We start from the raw sequence: 20,287 nt of genomic DNA, 5'->3' as shown, positions 1-20,287 counted from the left end.
TGAATTTCTGAGTTATCCTTACAAGATCCGTTAATTGTGTCCTTGGAGATTTTCTCTAAGGATTGATGCTGACTTCTGCAGGACATGTGATAACTTACTGATACAGCAGAAACAGAAACTTATTTAAGAAAGTACATAACATTTATTTTCCTCAGCTATTAGATCGTCAGTGCCCTTGCTTGTTTGTTTTATCGCAAAACTATTATTGCAAGCAGTGGAAATCTGTGCTTGTTCAGTTGTGCAGTGCAGACATTTTCTGTAGTGAATGGTGTCCTTTCTCCTTCTACCTGTTGATAATAACATTTTTATTTCAGTTTGTAACTGTATTTCTTTACCTTTATTTCTTGAATCCACTTCAATTGCCAATAAAGCCCACAGTCAGTAGCTGGAAAAGCTATTTTCCCAGCAGAAAACGTTCTGCCCAAACATGTTGTAAAATTAGGACAGATGCATTGTTTTTTGAAATACACGGATATGAAATTTGATGGTAGCACTTCAAGCTTCACTCTTTTCATTCCAGGCCCTGATAAAAGTGGCATTAATGGAAAATGTTTTCAGAGCAGTTTTGTTCCCTGTTTCAGTGGGAGCAGTGTCAGAGCCTGGAACAGGAGGCGCAGGGAAGAGGGAGGTAATGCCACCGCCCTGCTGGACCTGTCACCTGCTGGCACCGAACGAGGCCGTTTCATGTGGGCCACGAGACGTACGGAGTATTTACCAATATTTTTCGTCTCTCTTCAAAGAGCCTGCCAAATCTCAGGGTCTGTATGTGCCGTGCCACGTACCCACACGCAGAAATCCCCAAAGTGCACAGCTTTCTGAAGTTCTTTGATTTAGCCATGGGACGTGAGGCCAGGAAAGGAAAACGCCAGCCTCCGGGGACACAGGTTGGGGGAGGTCAGAGCCTTTTACAAGTCATGCACACCGTGAACTCACACAGAAGCTAACAGGTTTCAAGGGTCTCACCAGTGTAAGGGTGGTTTAAGCGCTTCGCGAAATTGGTCTCAAGATTGTTATAAGATTATATATGATGCAAGCAATTTACCCCCCTCCAAAGACTCCAGCTGAAGGCTGGCGGTAGTAAACATAATTGTGTTTACCATTCCCAGTTTTGCAGATGAATTTGTTGATTTCCAGAACAGTTAAATTGATTTTATACCTTTATGAGCACACAAAATAGCAATTAGTCAATGGTGTATATTGGATTTTTGACAGGTATAAAATTATAGTGCCAATTATTTCACCCAAGTCAATGAACAACATTCATTTCAAACAGCAGAGGTTTTTGAACAATCTTTAGAACAGTGCTGACAGTAGAAATACGGCAGTTCACTGAATGTTTTAAAGGTATGACTGCCTTTAAACTGAATAACAACTTTTGTTATGTGTGTGTACCGTGTGTCTGGTACAATTTTTGCTATTATGGTGGCCCGTTCCTTACAAGCATATACTTAAATTTGTTAAACCTTAACTATTTAACAGTAATGTAATAGTATGTGAGGTCTCTTTGGTCTTCATACTTCCCAGAGGCATAATGGAAAGAGCACTGAGCTTCCTCCTTAAAAGAAATAAATTTGTATCATCTGAGCACAGAAGCTCTCTGCACATTTGTAGCAGTTATTTGGTCTTTTGGGTAGCTGCAACATCACATTTTACTCCAAGGCAAGTGAAATCTCACACCTCCAGAAAGGTTGGTGACTGCATAAAGGTTTGGTCTAATTGGTATTTAATTTCAATTATTTCATCTATCTGCTTGTCAAATGAGAAAATGACAAGTTCAACAAGCTCTGCAACTTGGCCCTGCCACTTGCTTGACTTGGGTTGTTGATGAAAGACAGCTTATTAACTATGCTCCATTATATTCAAGAGAAGATAGCATTTTTAAAACAGAAATGCATTATATAGGAAGCTTCTGAACTTATACACCTCTCAATATAACAGTTACATCAATTACAGTAATTTTGTAAATTACATATTTCAGAGATTGCCTTCAAAGTTTGCTTCTCTGAAAGCAGAATTTTAAAGGAACACGGTGTTCTTCATTGGTGATATTCTTGTTCTAATAAAAGCATGCAAATAATAGAAACTTGTTATAAACATGATTCCTATGTAATTTGGAAGCCTGGCTGAAGTGAATTGGTTTTATTACTCATGGGGAAGGGATGCACAATTGGTCACGATGAGTACGGGAGGATATATTTTCAGAAAAAAAAACGCCAGAGAAAGATCCTGAGATCTTTCTGCTGCAAAGCTGTCCAAACACATGGCAATGAAACGTCCCCACAGCGCTGACAGCCCAAAGTGGAAAGGGAGATCCTGCCACGCTCATGGGATGGCTTTGCCTTACCTAGAGGGGGAAAGGTATAGGTGGTACTCCAGGGGTTTTAAGGATTTGATTGCTGAGGACTTTTATTCACCCTGGTGCTACAGCTCGTGGCTCTGGGGGTCTCCACCCCCGGTGAATCTGGCTCTCGCGTGCAGCGGTGACATGCAGCAGCCTGGTGGCTTCTCTCCAGTGCCAGGCTGGGGGGTGGTGTATGTTCATACAAACATCCCTCGTGGAAAACACATTGCCCCTGCACTTTCTAATTTCAACATTTCAAGTGAGGAGTTTATTAACTCTTCCCTGACTCTGAATACATCTCTATCACAATCTTACCATTTATTCTCCTATTTTTCTGTACAATATAATCAATAAATCCATGGCTTCTAACAGCTTTCGTAGCACCTTAAAAAAATCTCTTTATTTTTTGAAAACTTCCATTCATTTCCAAACATTCTCAGCAACATTTGTTAGTGTTTCTCGGATTTCACTCTATTTTTTCAGCTCTGCTATGGAGCAGCATCTTCTGGCATCAGTGGCTCCTGTGAACGTGGGGGTCTGAGAGGAAGGTGAAATGTGCCAGTTCATAGACAAAATACATCGCAGGACAGCGGTACTTACAAAGCTGGCAGTCTCTGAACTCAAGCAATGCAAGGTACAAGGATATTTTTTTTCCCCAGCTCTTTTTATTGTGATGCCAACTGAGATTGAAGAGCCTGTTCAGGCAAACCGTGATCCAGCTGCACATTTGCCTCAGGATACACATTTTAGTTACCTGTGCATACAGTAGATTTAATTTGAAAGGTCTTCCCTTCCTAACATAGCTTTAATTAAATAGTAATTCTATTTCTTAGCTTTGTGACATAGGGATTAGGGGAGGAAGAAATGATTTGGCAAATATCTTTGGAAAAAATACAGAATATAATTTTTTTTATTAATCATTTCTCTCCTAAGGTTAAGCTGGCTTTACCAGCATAAATGTTAAAAAGCAGAGAATTTCATTGCCTTTAAAAGTTTCATTTTTTTTATTACTGCAGCTTTGACTGATCAAGATTGAACTATCCCAACTAATGGCATCATTTCTTTTTTTGTAAACAAACGAGGACATTAGAGGCATGATTTATCAGTATTCCAGAGAGTTTTCCTAGTCAGTGTTTCTAACCACATCGCCTGATTTTTATAAACTTCATTACATTATAATCAATGCATGTGTGAGGCTGAGGGAGATGAGAAGTATGATTTCTTATTCTTAACTGCCATAGTAAGCGTTTATTAAGGCACACTTTTCCTGGCACGGCGTTACAAGACAGAAATATTGAAAAACAGCAGGCATCCCACAGGGCAGAGTTTGGTAATCAAGATTGCATTAATGCTAATGACAGCGGCTGCACAGCTTATTTCCTGAGAGGTAGAAGTTATTTTAACCAACAGCTTTTGTGATAGAGGTGGAAACTGGGAAAATTTAGGCTGCTACAGGCTTGTGCACGGACTCTGGCATAGCATACGGGAAAAGAATCCACCCAGAAAGAGGAGCACTGCTGGGACAGCCTTGGGGTTATCAGACTTGGAGGATGCAACGCCATCTGCTTGGGGCGAGCATGGGTTTCCTGCCCTGTTGGCCAGCATTTAGCAGGATTTGTCCCCTCTGGGGCTGCCTGGGTACCAGCACTGTGGTCAGAGCAGGGCTGCCCCTGTCCCCTCGCCCCCATGGGGGCCACCTCTGGGTGCACAGCAGGATGGAGGAGCACCACCCAGGAGCATCCTCCTGGCACGAAGCCTCTCCTGTTAGCGAGGTGCTGAGCTGAGCCCAGCTGAGCCCCCAGGTCTCGTGCGTGCAGACAGGGAGGAATGCTTCCTGCAGCCCCTCCACGCAGAGCTCCTGTGCCCGCAGTCAGCACCTTTGATTGTTCTTCCCCGGTACTGGTACTGCTGTCTCTTGTCTCGTTTGTGGTCCACAGTGATCCCAAGACCTTTTCTGCAGCACTGCTACTTAACCTTACTCTTATGTTCCTTATTCTCTATTTCTATTTTATGAGACTCTAAATGGAGGATTTTGCAATCATTTTGATTGAATTTTATGTTTTTCATGTTTTTTCTCTCTCTTTTTCTTTTCTTTTTTTTTCTTTATTTTTTTTCTTTCTTTTTCCCCTCCCTTCAGGCTGCTTTTCATCTTTGGCAAGGTCATTTTGAATTCTGATCTTGTCTTTCAATGTATTTGCAGTCTCTCTTAGCCTGCTACCATTGGGAGATTTAATAAGCATACTCTCTGTTCCATCACCCAAATCGCTAGTGAAGACGTGGAGTAGTGGTGGATGCTTTGCAAACCCTGCAGGCTTCTTCTGACAGGTGCCTGCACATTGGCAGTGGGCTGCTCATAATTGCTCTTTGTGTGTCCTGAAGACAGGTTCCTGCTGCCCGCCTGTAACAACATGATGTGGAACAGGGTCAAGGTCCCCGTCACAGCTGCTCTGCCCACCCGTCCTACTGCCTGGCCGCAGAAGGAGGCCAGGTGGGCTCAATGTGGTTTGTTTGCAACAAAGCCATGTCAGCTGTTGCTCATCCCTTGTTTTTGCTGGAGGCTTGTTAGCTGATTTTTCCTAGCTATTCCAGAAGCCGAAGCTGAGCTGGCTGATATATATAATGTCCCACGGCCTGCTGGTTTTGCCCTGTCTCAGCAGGGGGGTGTTGTTTGATTTTTCTTTGCAGCTGGGGCTCCTGAGCAGGCTTCCAGAGGTAGCTAAGGCCCTAAGGCTGTATCATTGCTTACCCGAGTGCTAGGGATGGATTTTATCTGACCCAAGCTGGATGAAAGCATTTAACTTAGTTACCCTCTGAATTTTCCTTTCTGTATTGTTGTCCAATATTTGGTTGCTTTTGTTACCTGTGCTAGCAGCTATGTGGTTGTAGTTTGCCCTTTAGTGAAGGGAAAACAAAAGAGAACTTTTCTTCTTTCTTGGTAATTAGAGCTTTAATAATTTGATAAACCTTGTTAGGTGGGAATTTGGACTGAAGATATAGATGTGTGAATTAATGCTGTAATGGTAAATATAAGAGAAAGGCTCAGGTCCTTCACTTAACCATCATTTTTCTGGTTGAGAGAGAGAGTCTGTGCTTCTGCCAAGAAAACCCAGTGTCTTTTTATACATTTCACCTTTGCAGCACTTAATTTAGGGTAGTAGTTTGCTGAGTCTTCTTGAAATCTGTCATTCGTATTTTATGGTTCTTTTACTCCTTCTTGAATGTTGGAAGTTGTGGGACTGAATGGGAACCAGTGGCTGGAATGAGGAAACGCAATCATAACAGCTCCTGGTGGCTTCAGTTTCTGCCCTGTGCCAAGCCTGAATTTAGCACAGAGTTGCACGTCCAGAGCTGCTGGTGCCCGAGGTTGAGCCCCTTAGTTGTCTCTGCAGGGGAAGCTGGGCATCCCTTCAGCTGAGGTGCCTCCGTGGCTGCCTGAGGGTGTCAGCTAAAGGGAATGCTCCTTTGCGGTGGCTCGCGGTGTGGCTGGCCGGTGTGCTGTGTGTCCCCGTGGCCAAGCAGCACCACAAGGACCTGCCAGGCTGCCGAGCAAGGCCTTGCAGGTCAGGAGTGCGAACGAGAAAAAGGTGCGTGCAAAGCAGCTGAGAACTAAATCAGCAATGGCCAGCGGTGGCAATAATTGTTTGGAAATAAATGACATTCTGACTTGGGCTGCCATTTGACTGCTTCACTGGGAAGGTGATGCTTGATCTAATATAAGCTTTAGCAGCTATTGTTTTTCAGATCAACTTTTAGTTTTAATGAAGTGGAATAAATGAGTTTGAATTAGTTATCATGCTAAAAAGAAGAAAGAACATGAAGGTAGTCACTTAATTTGACAGGTCAGGCAAAATATTTCACAAATTAGCAGCGCGTTTAACTCTAATGAGATGTGATGATTTAAATTTCTCTGTGTAGTGCTATCAGCAGGAATGGGATTACACCAGACTCTGTTTGGCAGGATAACTTGGCTAAAACTGCAGTCTTAAGTTGTTCCAGAAGCATAATGGGATATAAAACCCAGGTGCGGAGATGCTTTTTTCTGAATTAAAAATGAATCTGATCAGTCTGGGAGATCTTAAAACATCTGGGCTTGAAATGGCTTGAAGCCGCATCTGAGCTTGGTGGGTGCGATGTTTGATTCCTGATCATTTGCAGTGCTACCACTGCAACAGCAGTAAGGGAATTCAGGTTGTGCTGTTAAGTGCTTCGTTAACTTGAGCAATTTTCAAGTGCAGCCACTGGGGGCTGTGTGTGGCTCCTGCATGAAACCTTATTACTTAGCTGTACTTTTGCATTTACTGTGAAGAAGTTAGTCACTTAACTTTATTCTTACGGCTTTTGCCAAGACAAAGCATTGGTTTTCTGTATCACTTAAAATATTCATTTGTTCATCGTGTGAATACAAAACCGTCTGTGGCAAGAAAAAATAAGACACCTGCTCCCCACCTATCCCTGCAAAAACGTTTTTTGAACCCTGGTGGCTTGGATCGTTTTGGACCACAGAGCTGAGGAGCATCCCTGCTGCCGCCCCTGGAGCGGGCTACGTGCAGGCTTCTCCCCGCCCGGTCTGTAAGTCCTCGGGGCTGATGTCAAGAGATGTGACTGAGCCGAGGCTGGTGAGGGGCCTGCCTCCAGCCCCGCTCTGGGGGATGCCCCACGCAGGGGGGTCCTCGCTGCCCTGTTCCCTCTGGGCTGGGACGGAGCCCAGCAGAATTGGGCCTGGTGTGGTTCGTGTTTGTGCTGGGCTTCCTCACAGCCACCTGGTGGCTTCCGCTTCAGGAAGTGTCTTTCCTTTCATGTTCTGTGTCCCAGCAGGTAAATGTGAACAGCCTGTCCTTGTTTTCCTAACAGGACCAATTCAAGGCATTTCTCAGTCAATAGATATCATGAATAATTAAGGAAATTTTGCTTTTTTTTTTCCAGAAAGCACAAAGAATTTGAAATGGTTAGACAAAACACTTGAATCTAATTAAGGAACAAATCAGTGAAGAAAACCTTGACACTTATTTTTAGTATTTGATTCCATACCATACGAATTTAAATGTAAATTGTGCTTTGGAGAAGAATGCTTCCATGAAAAGCTGAGCGCATGTGTTGTATGCTTAGTGTTTTACAAATGGATTATCTCAGGCCTGGATTTGTAGTTCCTGCCTGTGGGCAAAATTCCACCTCAGTGCTTGCATTACTGTTAGTCATACAGCTGTATGTATATTTCTGTTCTACATATTGCTGATAGAATTGTGTGATTAAATAGGAAATATTTTTTTATGCAAGAGATTGTGATCAGTATATTTAGGTTTGAGTTTGGATGTAAGATCTGAAATAGGCTGAGAACAGTAGGCTAAGAACTGTTTCAGTCACACGTTGCCGGCAGGATTGGAGTGCCAAGGGATTAGCGATGTCTTCAGCAGCCTTGAACAGTGGCCTGCAGGTGAGGTAACAGAACGAGGGTTGCCCCTGCTGTTAGCCCCAGCAGTGCCTCAGTCCAGCAGCTCACAGCCAGGCCAATGCACTGCTGAGGTTTTTTGCTTTTAAAAGAAGGCATTATATGGTAATCGTATTATTCTCTGCTTTACTTAATTATGAACTGAAATGAGCGAGTTCTTCAGCTCCCTAAACACCTCAATGTATTTCACAGAACTTAAATCTCTGCAGTCAGTAAAACTGGATTCAGTTCACCAGCTCAGCAAGGTTTATGTGAGGTGGCTCTGATGAGATCCTTCATCCTTGTCTGGGGAAGATTTAAGGTGCCCTCCTCCCTGTGCCGGGTGGACCTGGCTGTGATTCCTGAAGGGGCCCCCCTCTGTAGTGGGGGGAGGCAGCTGGGCGGGTGGTGGGGCAGCTTTCTGCTGGGCTGTGGGTGGCAGCGACTTCGGTTTCAGTTGCAGCGATGGCTCGGAGAGCTGGAGGCTCTTGCTTGTGTCTGTGGTCTCAGGTGGTCACCTCCTGATGGCTGCTGCTGTGCCCGGGGGATGGTGTGAGCCAAAGCACCGTGGGTCCCGCAGGATGGGTCCGGGTGCACGCTGTGGTGGATGCTGGGGACTCGGGTGGAAAACAGTGTCAGCCTGAACTCAGCTTCCTGCCTCTCTGGTTTAACTGTCCCCATGAGTTCGGTGATTATTGTTGTTTTTTAAAGTGGAAGATACCTGTTCTTCTGAGAACTGTGGGAGCTGGAAAAACTTGAACAAAAAACATTTAAAAATACACTGCTTTCAGTGCTTCCAGATTTATGTGCCAAATTGCACTGTCAGCCTGACTATGGAGGCTTTGTAAGAATTCTTATAATTTTTTTGATAATTAGCTTCACTTCTACAGGTTTCCCCCCTTTTTAAGCAGTGCTTGAAACCTAGTTTGTACTTTCCTGCACAGCTACGAGAACTTTCTTGCATGTGAAGGCTGTGATTTGAGGACCGAACTCAATGCCCTCTGAGCTGGAAGCACGTTCTTCCCTGGCTCAAAGCAGAGCTGTGTTCCTCTGGCAGAATCGTGTAGCTGATCTGTGGCAACACCACTTTCAGGGAGGTGTTATCTCTATTTTGCACTCCAGAGTAACTGGAAACATCAGACCTGTAGCACGCACACATGCGGCTGCAGTGAGCTTAACGAGTGTGAGGCTGGGGAAAAGCCTTCCTGAGCTTGTGACTTGCAAACTCTGCAACCCCTTCCCCCGTCTGCAATCCAATGAAGGGGTTGCCCCTCCTCTAAGAGATTTCCCTAATCAGAAATACAGGGTTAGGCAGAGGGATTTAGGGAAGTGTTAGACTCTGTGGTGTTATGGTAGAGGTCAGCTTTCTGCTTCAGGGTGGAGTGCCTGGTCCCAGCAAGGGCCGGAGATTTAACCTGGAATCCCACTGCTGGGGGGTGAGAGCTGGAGCCAGGAGCTCTGCGTTCCTCCCCTCTGCAGGGACCAGACGTTGTGAAGCTTCTGCTCGCCACAGTCTTGAAGTATTTAAGGATTGGGCTATAAAGTCAGTTTGTTTCTGTTAATGGATATTTAACAAAGCCACACATCCTCACGTTGCCCTGCAAATGGGCGTTTGTCCTTATTTTTAATGTTTGTTATGCCTCAGTTGTGTAGATGTATAAGATTGTTTTCTTCTACTTCCAGAAACTTTAAATCCTGGTGTTTGGCTATCCCTTTCTTCAGCATTGTTGTTATACTCTGGTAATATTTCTAAAGGATGTGTTCTACATCCAGAAAATAAATTCAGTGGTGGAGGGCACTCATGTGAAACAGCCCTGCATCTTAGGTGTCAAAGGTAGATAAAATATGTATCAGCTACCGACAAGCGTTAGATTTTGTCACTGTGTTAATGCTGGTTACATATCACTCAGATAGGAGAAACATTTGCTTCTTGATTTATGTTCACTGACAATGAAATGTCCAGGATGATTAATTACAGCCCTAAATGATAGTGCCCTTACTCGTACCTTCCTGGTCTGAATGATTGAAGTTAATAAATATATTTGTATTGCCGTGGAGTTTGCTATTAGCTGTTAAAATATTTGCACAATTGACATGCTGTGAAGGGATTTAGTTAAGACTTATTTTTGTAATCGGTAACTTGCTACTTTTTCATAGCAGTTTATTGCAGGGAAAGAAGTAGGGGATTTTGAAACTGATTATAAGGTTAAGGATAACAATTTTTCTGATAATACTTTCATCTTATTATGACATCTTTGGGAATTTGTGAGTCCCTAAACCGTCACTTTCTGCAAGCATTTTAAAGGCTTTTACCTTTATATTTTGTCATAATTAAGTCTATAAATTACTTTGAGAATCTGTACTTTCAAAAGATCAGACCCAGGCACATACCTGGACTAAGTCATGTAGCACTGTCTTGTCAAGAGGAGATCACAGACAGCAAAGCGTTCAGAAATATCTTTGTTACTTGCAGACGCAAGACACCTACACTTACCCATCATTTGGGGAATTTTTTATTAAATTTGTTCTGATAAATCTTTGTGTGTGGGGAACAAAACAAAGAAAGCAATGACCCTTAGTCATATTTGGCTTATCTGCTCAATGGAAATGCAATATTTTCTGTTTAGACTGGAACGACCATCTTTTCACTCTGAACCTTGTTTGCCCTGAGCCTGTGCTTCTTGTTTAGACTTCTTGTTTAGTTTTCCTTTAAATGTTTTGCTTAAAGGTAATGCTTTATTTATTTATTTACTTTTTATTTGAACTAAAATGCTTTTATAAAGTTTCTGGCTAGCTTCAGTTTTGACTTTAACTTCTCTGTGCCTCAGTAGCCCGTGTGTAAACTGGAGATAATGCTGCTGCCTTACCTTGTCAGTTTAATTAATGTTGTGAAGCACTCAGATAGTGACAAACAGCAAAGAAAAGCCCAAAGGAAATGAAAAATTCTTTATTCAGAGTAGTGTTTGGACAGTATGCAGGAGATAAGGCCTCAGACATGCTGAAAAATAGGCGAACACAAAATATTAAATACATGCTCATTAAGTAAAAGGGATCCATCCTATGTGCAGGAAGGCAGGAGCACATGGCAAAATGCTGATGATGCAATTAAAGATGTAAATAAACAAGACGCATGAGATGAATGAGGTGAGATCGGAAGCAATTTCTGCATTTCTGTAATCCTTAGGTGACTTTCTGTAAAGAGTAAGTGTATTAAAATGACCTTAAAACCAAAGCACTTATTAAAAAATATTGACTATTTCAACTGCAATTAGAAAAATATTTCTGTCAAGATCAATGTATTTTCTTATTACTTCTGAGTAATTCCTGATAGTGAAATATATTATGGGTTACAGGACCATATATCCTATGAGGGAAAATATTTTTTTTTCTGGATTTCTTTTGTAAGGGAAAAAAAAGTAGACATGCATTATAGGCGGGGGTGATTTTTTTATTAATGCAAGAAGCTTCCCCTGACATGCCTGGAAAGGTACAAGCTTCAAGATGAATTAGTTTTGCCACGCATACAATTTTGTCAGTGACATCAGGGAAATGATATTCAGTGCTTTGGGGCTTCCAGAAGGATTTCAGAAGTCAGAAGGAGAAGGAATGAGTGGCTGCCACATATATTAATTCATTACTTTTATTGTCTGCTAGAGCATCTGCAAGCAGATAACAAGTTCCTTTAGATCTTATTGTAAGAAACCTCATATATTGGTGTGCTAGCTGAGACTGGGAGGGAACTTGAAGTGAAGGTCCTTTAAGAAAATGTAGCTAGTGCATGTTTGGCTCTTTTGTGTGTTAGAGGAAATACCAAACAAATGTTAAATATTTACTACCACCCCTCCCCAGCACTCTGCTAGGTCAGGTTTCAGTAACTTTCTCTGCACAGAAATTTTGCAGCCATCTACTCACTTGTTTGGCTCTGTTAACCCAAACCAAATGTGTGGCTCACAAGAGCAGGGAGTTTAAGGGGTAGTTTCCTAAACAATAAACTGAATTGATTAGAAAGCTCCTGGCTTGCAGTCAAGATATTTACCACCCGTTACTTCCATGAAGCACTGGTATGCTTTGTACATGCATGTGAGCCTTCTCCTATTTCTTCAGAGTGGTCCTTTCTGGGTGGCTTCCAGTTATGCTTGCCCAGTGTGATTTATTCTGAGTGCAGGCTGCTTTGACATCGCGTTACGTTGTGCCACGTACAGTCTGACATCCCCTATGATCTCGGAGGATCTGAGGGTGGAGGGTCCTGTGGCAATAAAATAAATGTGTTTTTTTTTTTTTTGACAGTAGCAAATGCCTATGAACCTTTCATCATTCTTGCCAGCTCTTTCCCATTTGCATCAAGGAACATGAAAAATGATAAATGCTAAGAGCAAGAACCCGTGTGATAGGAGTGTGGTATTGCTGTCACTGGAGAAAGAAAACTTTGCGTTTAGAGAATAGATCTGAAATGTTAACCAGAAAGCCCATATAAATCTATACCTGTTTAAAATGCCAGATTGTAAAGTCATTGTCACAGATGGCAAAGAAAATAATTTAAGTACTGTATATATGCATAGCAGTGTGTTCATTTACATGGCTTGCTGCAGTAATAGATTCTTACAGCGCTTCTAGTTTCACTGGCTTTCCATATTTGCAATCAGATCAAAATAAATTAATATAGCAGCCTCTGAATTGCCTTAAAGGAGAGATTTATGGCCCTTATTGAAATGATGAGAAAATCATTTAGGAGGGACTAACAAATAGTTGATTGTGGTGCCAAACATCTCTGGCAAATAGCAAATGCTTCTGATGTTTGTTGAATGAATTTTCTTCATCTCTTCAGATCTTGTAATCAGCCAGATCTGCTATTTCAATGGGATTTGTGAATGGGACGAAGTCTAAGCCAGCAGGCTTGTTTTCGTTTGATGCCTAGGAAATGCTGAATCTTTCCCTTATTATGCAGATATTCATCCTTCTGTATATAATTGTAGGGGAGAGAACTGGCTTCCAGGATTGCTGTAGTGGCTTCCTACAGCCAGATGCTGAGGCCTTGCTGCAGATGCATGAGGATGATGGTGAAAAGGCGTGAGGTGAGCTCCTGAGCACGCCTCTCCCTGGGGATGTGCCTGGACAAATTGCTTAATTGGTTCTCAGTGAATTTGCTGTGTGCTATTACTCTCCTTTCACATACAGTCTTACAAGGGGGTTGAGAGCTGTAGCTGATCAGCTGTCTGTAAGTTGTCAGCACACCAGGGCTCTTGGCTCAGCAGCTCTGTAAATACAGAGTATTGTTAGGAGAGATCTTGCAGCGAGTCTGAAAGCAGCGGATGTACTAACTGTGCATCTCATCAGAGCTGCCTGGCTCTGGGTGCATTAACTCTTATCCCTTTCCTCAATAAGTGCACTGCCAGTTTTGGTGGCCCTTCCGAGAGGCCATTGTGATGGTGGCTTGTTTGAGCAAGGGTTTGTGCCAGGACCGGGTCCCTACTTCTGTGCACTGTCTGCTTTTACTTGTTGGTTTGCTGGGGGTTCCCAAAGATTGCCAGGAAAAAATAAAAACAGAGAAGAAAATGAAGTGGCTGCACGCTCCAGAGAAGCACAGGACCAGTGGAGAGACTGCAGTTTGTGTAGCTCCCTGGAGATGGGAATAAATTGCTTTTCATGGCTACGGTGGAAAATTGTATTGAAAGAGGACTGGAAGAATGCGTCTTGCTTAATTCCTACCCAATAGAGTTCTGTGAATTGCAAGCTGGGAAAGGAATTCAAGCTATTCTTGTAGATATTGCTTTTTGACTTTGTGTTCTCCAGCAAAGCATCACCTGCTGCTCTGCATCTACGGCACTGGACTTGGAGCAGCCAGGGCTCGCCCCCAGCTGTGTGCCAGCCTGCCCCTGTGGTCAGAGCGTTTCAGGTGAAATCTAGCAAGCTGCGTGCTTGGATCGTCATCCTTCTGTATTCTTTTCCTTAGGCTCTGTGAAATGGATGCTGTTATTTTCTTTAGTTGTACTTTTATGTTGTAAACTCTTCAAAATAGATTTTCCTTATAATATGGATGCACGGTCACCCGTTAAGTCTCAAACAATGGGTTTTTGATTTCAGTTGTGGTCTCTTAGTGCCACTGTAATCCAGGCGCTGATACCAGTGGCTGTGGATGTGCCCCCTGCCGCCCCTCGAAAGCCCATCACACATCCTGCACGCCCCACGTGCGGCGAGGCTCTGCCTGGTGCAGGAGCCCTCACCCTGCGATTCTCGTGGCTTTGGGAAGCTTGATGAGAAATGAATTCCCACAGAGGCTGTGGCAAGGCAATGGGTAACTCTTCCATATAGTCAGCTTACCCGGCATATTTTTAGGCTTTCTGCCATGCTGTAAAATCTCATGTCTGTAGAGTACAGCGGGTTTCTTGCTTGCATGTGAACCTGTTGTGAGCTTGAACTGGGAGCTTGGAGGAAAGATACTGTGGTCAGCTGCTGCCCTGCTCTGTGTTCGGGAGCTGTTGGTGAAGTAAGCCATGGATTCTGACTTTCACCAGGGTTTGAAAGCATAGGGGATGCATTTTCTAGTAACTTCTGTTTTCAGATTAAGCATTCTTGACAAGCAGCTCGGCACCCCGAGTTTTACAGTTCACTGCTGTTTGGTACAGACAGCTTCCCCGTCTCTCCCCGTGTTTATATTGACCCTTTCATTGATTTATTGTGATCATTCTTCGAACTCCTTGTGAAAGAACCGACTGCCTCTTGGCATTGAACATAGAAACCTTTCCATTATAGATAAGTTTCAGAATGGCAAATCCTGTAGGAGTTGAAAATAACTAGTTACATCTACTATAAGAGGTTTTGTTCAAAATTAATTGAAAAGAGGAAGAAATGATTCTAGAGGTGTCATGATGGAATTTACTTTGACTTTTTAATTCTTCTGTCTCTGCTGTGTCAGTGAAACTGTACTTGCCATCTTTATGACTATCCTAGGTTGTTTGAGACACATGCCTATAAAATTCTTGGTGTGTTGTATAAGGAACATAACTCATATTCTGAAAGTTTTTTATTCTCTAGTTCCTTTGTTACAAACCGGCATCACCTGCGGCCATTTGTGTGTGTGCATGCGCCTCAAGAGGGAGATGTGAATCCGGAGCCAAGCTCTAAGGGTGGAACTGCATCAGGGACATAACCGAGACACCTGAGTGCCTCGTGTCGAGGAGGGTGAGCGGTTACATTGCATGAAAGTAAGATCAACAGTACGTTTGTATGACTTAGTCTTTAACCAATGTGCTAGGGGGTTGACATACTGCGGGTAACTAAATGCTATTATGAATTCTGTTAGTCTGTAATTACAAAATATGGTTCAGTGCTACTCACATTGCTTCAAATTGGCTGTGCTACAGGACACGTAAGGCTCCTGCCTGCTGAGACAACACTGAGCCCTTCAAATTGTACTTAAACAAATTTTTCTCATTGTTATTCACCAATACTCACAGTTACCCTATGCAAATTCATGAATGGGTATGAATTCTCCTGGCTCAGTATGATATTCATTGTTAGATTAGCACCTGCTCTTCTTTCTTCAGGGAAATCATAGAAATTGTATCTCTCATGATTGATAACAAATATTCTTTTCTGAAAAAAAGAACCACAACACATTAAGATAAAAAAAGATCCCTTTTATACCTAGTCAAAGGGTGCCCCACAGAATTTCTAGAACCTCTTTTTTTCTTCAGGAATTTATTCTACAAGGAAGCTCTGTTAGCTGAAATTCTCAACTCTTTGCATGGCAAAAGAGGCCTAAACATCTCCCCAGGATGCTGGTGGAACAGACAGCAGAGATGTGTGTGTGCTTGGTGCTCGTGTGCTGCAGGAGGCCAGGAGACAGGGTGGCTGTGCCTCCACAAATGTCATCGTGTTGTTTACACAGTGAGGATCTACAAATATCAATGCTTCTGCAGAGGTAAAATAGGCAAGTAATTTATACAGAATCTTCAGATTTCTCAACTCTCCTGCCTGCGATGGTACGTGCTCACTTTGGATGTGATACTCGCCAGGCAGTGACAAGGATTCTTGGGCTGTAGCTTGGAGGCCATTTGAGAGTTTTAAACCTGTGCAGTTTTGCTGCTTTTCACAGGTTTCTTCCACAAAGAGCATGTTCTAATTCCAGGTTTGCAGACATGCACTGCTTTGCTGTGCAAATAAATTAGTAATAAATTTAAAGTACAGTAATTACTGTCTCTATGGAGAATTCATTTAATAAAAAGTCTGAGGTGATAAAGCTCCTGGATCCCTCCTGTGCCTCAGTTTCCCTGCCTGTAAAACAGGCTTGCCCACCTACATGGAGAGAGGATTCTCCAAAGCCACTTTTAGAGTTTGCAAAAATCTAAGACTAAATTCTGAACAAAATCAGATGCCTCCCTGCCCCGTGAGCAGTAGTTCTGCTGCTCCTTGTAAAGGAGCTCTAGCAGAAGCCAGAAGAGCTCTGTGCTCAGAGTGCCCAAAGTGACAGAGGTCGTCGCTTTCTGAGTCCACATCCTCTTTACAGCCAAAACCTGGCTTCGGTATCTGAGCAGAAGGCCCATAGGTTTTCGGTCTGCATTGGAGAGCGCGAGTTGGTATGCTTTTCTCATTTTCTTCCAAGTTTAACTCCCTTGTAGTTAAAACAATGTATAATTAAAATAACCTACTGTCTTCGTTAATTATCTATGCTTTAGATTGTTACTGGGGAAGAAATCAAAGGGACCTGGCTGCTAGTTCACTCGAAGTAAATCTTGGCATGAGAAAATATGTCAGTCATGGAACAAATACGTCCTAATTTAATTGTGCACCACAGCACGCAGGGAGAGGAATTTCCCCCATGAATGATGCATGTTTCCTTCCAGGTGACAGCAGGTCTGAAGTGGGGAGGCCCCGCTCCTGCAGGCACTTACCGGCTGAACATCGAGGTTTGCACGCACTTCTACAAGAGCAGGGTCCTGTAGGATACCACGCTCTTAAAACAGGCTTTTGGGAGGATTTAAACACCTGCAGGGCTTTCATGCTTGCAGCATCGCTGTCATCTTTGGCTGTTTCTGATGAGCAGGATAAATGCTGCTTACATAATTCAAAGAGGAAAACGTGCTGATCCCACTTCAAAGGGACTCCTGGCTGTGGATGCCGAGTGGACGGGCATGTCTCCTGGGACCTGCCATGAGGATGCCAGCCTCCGAGGGAGTGCATGGTGCCTCCCACTGCCCAGATACACAGAGCAGTCCTGAGAGCATAATTTGATTTACTTTTTTTTGGCACAGATCTATTCAAAATGTTCTCTAATGTGTCATAGGTTCACGGTAGCTAAAGGCTGAATTTACTTACAAAAACATTTCTCAGCATCCTAGTAGAGAAAAACAAAGACTTTGTGGCACTGTCAGCAGTAGGTAGAAACTGCTCTCTGCTTCTGTCCATGAAAGGTTGAGTGCTAGACTGTTATTGGACTCCTTCTGGGTATAACAATGAAAAATACATATCTTAAATAGGCATGAAATCCATTATGGAAGAAAACCATCAGTGTTCTAGTGATTATTACTTTTTTTGTGGGGTGATGGAGGTTTTCTAGAAGTCGTTTATGAGCACTAACATCTGCCGACTGTTATAGCACATCTGCAGGGGACAAATGTAAATAACTTGTGTCTTTCGGTACTCAAGAAAACTCAGCTGTACTTGTTTGGTTGTAATTGGGCTGTATTGTTTGCCCCAGAAAGCAGTATTAAGACTGTTACATAATAAAATATCTAGTTCGTTTGTATAATGCAAATAGTATTGAAACCTTATTTACAGCTAACTATGCTTTGTTTTATTTGCATTCACATTAATTCCTATTAGAATCCAGATTTTATATCTCTGGGAAGTTACAAATTCTGCTCTCTGTCAGTCTCACTTTCCTGTGGAAAACCATCAGAGCTGATCTCTTCTGCCTTACCTCTCACTGCAAGGTCTTCCTCTCCGGCTGGTCTGCCCCTGAGCCATCCCAAGCGAAGCTCACAGCACTGCTGCTGGCATTTCTTCACCTGCCTTACCCCGGGAGCAAACCATCCCGCATCAGATTGGCGCCCACCTTGCTCTCCCGTGTGCATCCTCAGGCATGCCTCTAGAAAGTAGAAATTTTCTTTAAATTTTAACTATTTTTCAGGGTTTTAAAACTGCACAACGGGTGTCTTTATGGGCTGAAATATCCCATTTCACTTCCCATCCAATGCTGCTTTATTTCACTTGTCACTTCAGTCACCATGTGGTGCAATTCATGGTTGCTTTTGTGAGCAAACAGTGATCATGCAGTTGAAATGCTGGACTCTACTTGCTTTTGACATTTATATTTAATCCCCTTTAAATTCCCTCCTGTCACAGACAGGGAAAATCTGTCTTTCTTTTTGGGGCTTTTTCCCAGGTGAAAAGCAGGGATAGTAGTGGTTTGCTCCTCAGAAACATTCTGTGAGCATAAGTAAGTCCATCTTTCTGAAGTGTTTGGGTGTTAGTGTGCTGGGCACACGATGACTGATAGAGAAACACGTACATTTGGTCTGTTTGAATGTTCTCCCAGTATAACGCACTGGCAGTTAAAGAAGTAACTGTGTGCTTGCGGTGACAAACGTAATGTATGGGTAACAAATGGTGCTCAAACTTTTCGTAAGAATAAACATAACTTATACCAGCAAATTAACTGTGTATGCAAACTAAAGGGGATTTAACAAAACATTCTAATGCATCTTTTAAGCGCAGACAACCTATCACATTAAAAAGCTTACGTCTCTTTGTTTTGTTTTCTCAGCCGAAAGCTTAGCACAGTCCCGTCCGTGACTGGTTTCCAGCTTGCTATCACAGCATAAGCAACAACAACATCAACGGTGAGATTCTTCAAGCTGAATAATAGAGGTATTTGTGGGCACAAAATAGGATGACTATATTTAATGAGCTAGAAACTGTGTACTGTGAATTTATTTCTAGAGCTATTTTAGTTATAGAGATACAACAACATTAAACTTCTCTCTACATTCCCTTGCTAATCTCAAGTAGCAATAAGTATGGTAATTAGCTTTCACAAAAATTAGGTATTCAAAGGGAGCTTAATTGCGTAACGTCAAGTGGATACAGGAGCTGATAACTCGCTCCCAGGGGACGGGGCAGGGCCAATATCTGGGCAGCGCCATGTGGCCAGCAGCCCGCTGCCGAAGGGGCGCCGCCACCAGGGTGATGGGGCTTGGGTAGAGCCTGTGCGGAGAGGCTTAGGCAGTGCAGAGGATAAACAATAAAGTAGAGTTACTCCCTGTCGGGGATTTGGAGTCATAGCTCATTAAATTCCCTGGCATAATACAAGTTATTCTTTTATTGTGTGAGGCACAGGTACTGCTTTGTTTTGGGCTGATTGATGCGGCGCACGTAGCTTTTCCCAAGGTGCCTAATTGAAAGCACCTCGTCAAAGCTGCAAGGTGTGCTGACACTACCTTTGAAGTTACCATGTAACGTCAGAGCCTCCTGAGTTATTCTACTTTATTTTTGCTTCATATTCTGAATGATTATCATTAAATAGATTGATGTTTTCCTGGGAAGATTAATGCATGTAGTTGGATGAGATTTAATTTCAGGTTTTAAATGCGGTTATTGTGTTCTGGCTTTAATGGCAAACAACCAGATAGCTGACTCCTTCCCAAACTGTGCTTTTCGTCCCTGGAGAGGTCTAACGTGGATATCTATATTTTACTGTAAGACATAAAACTGAAGAAGGCCACAGCATTGCTATAATGACTCCATGGGATGTGACTGACTTCCGTTGGCTCTGCAGCTTATTTATCATTATGGAGAGAGTGCATATAACCCTCTTCGTGGCCTGGGGAACTCATTGCTCTAAGCTTAATGTGGACCCACCTACCCCTTGTTGGCAGAGTTTGGCTGCACACCGTGGCTCTGAGATAGCAAGGCAATTTAGTTTTCCTGTTACAGAAGCTGACTTTAACTCTCATATCATCTGCAAAGATCTTCAGTACTTGAAGCTCCCTGTGATCCCCTACATGGATGATGTTTTAATGTTTAAGCTGGAGGTGAACAATGAATTTATTAGACATAAAGCCCCCAACTCTTGTTAGTTTTTAGGTAATTTTGTGTAAATTCAGGTGATAATAAAATGGGTTTATGCAGTAATTATTGGAGCAAATTATCACCTGAGATAATAGTGGGCCATTTAAAATGAAAAGACCAAGGATCTACATGCAAAAGGAAGATAACTTACTTTGCTTGAGATTTTATAACTTATTCAAGTCCCAGTGGGCTTCCTGTATTCATAGGGAGTGTCATGCTGAGGATCTTTTGTGCCCTAGGAGTGAATTTTTCTTGAGCTGAATCTGTCTGAATGTGCTTCTCTGCTAACTTTAGAGATAGGTAAGGTGTCACTGAATAGGAATTTTATATATATATATATATTTTGCTATAACAATTTGATATCCTTATTAGAAGTTCAAGAATCTTGCGGTTAACAATTTACATTCAGATAGTTTACACTCAGTTTACATAATTATATACTCTCTCTGGCT

General features: G+C 42.7%; 2 long non-coding RNA genes across 6 annotated transcripts in view; both read left to right on the top strand.

Annotated features, from left to right (window-relative positions):
* The first annotated feature begins 3,584 nt into the window (after window positions 1–3,584).
* LOC308200234 overlaps window positions 3,585–20,287 on the top strand; it is a 37,206-nt gene continuing 20,503 nt past the window's right edge. For 2 of the 5 annotated variants that reach the window (XR_013955360.1, XR_013955361.1), the window contains exons 1-3: window positions 3,585–5,053; window positions 14,799–14,968; window positions 18,532–18,607. This is a non-coding gene — a long non-coding RNA (uncharacterized lncRNA). Of the gene's footprint in view, window positions 5,054–5,569; window positions 5,926–12,739; window positions 12,839–14,798; window positions 14,969–15,460; window positions 15,695–18,531; window positions 18,608–20,287 lie in introns of those variants that run through there. The other 3 variants (XR_013955363.1, XR_013955364.1, XR_013955362.1) reach the window with 3 other exon arrangements.
* LOC308200237 lies at window positions 16,275–17,179 on the top strand. The gene is made up of 2 exons (XR_013955367.1): window positions 16,275–16,342; window positions 16,610–17,179. It is a non-coding gene; the product is annotated as an uncharacterized lncRNA (long non-coding RNA).

Source organism: Anser brachyrhynchus, assembly GCF_964034855.1.
Source record: "Anser brachyrhynchus genome assembly, chromosome: 10".
Classification (NCBI taxonomy): Eukaryota; Metazoa; Chordata; class Aves; order Anseriformes; family Anatidae; genus Anser; species Anser brachyrhynchus.
Note: the sequence above shows the minus strand (reverse complement) of the source record. Positions and strands in the feature narration are given on the sequence as shown.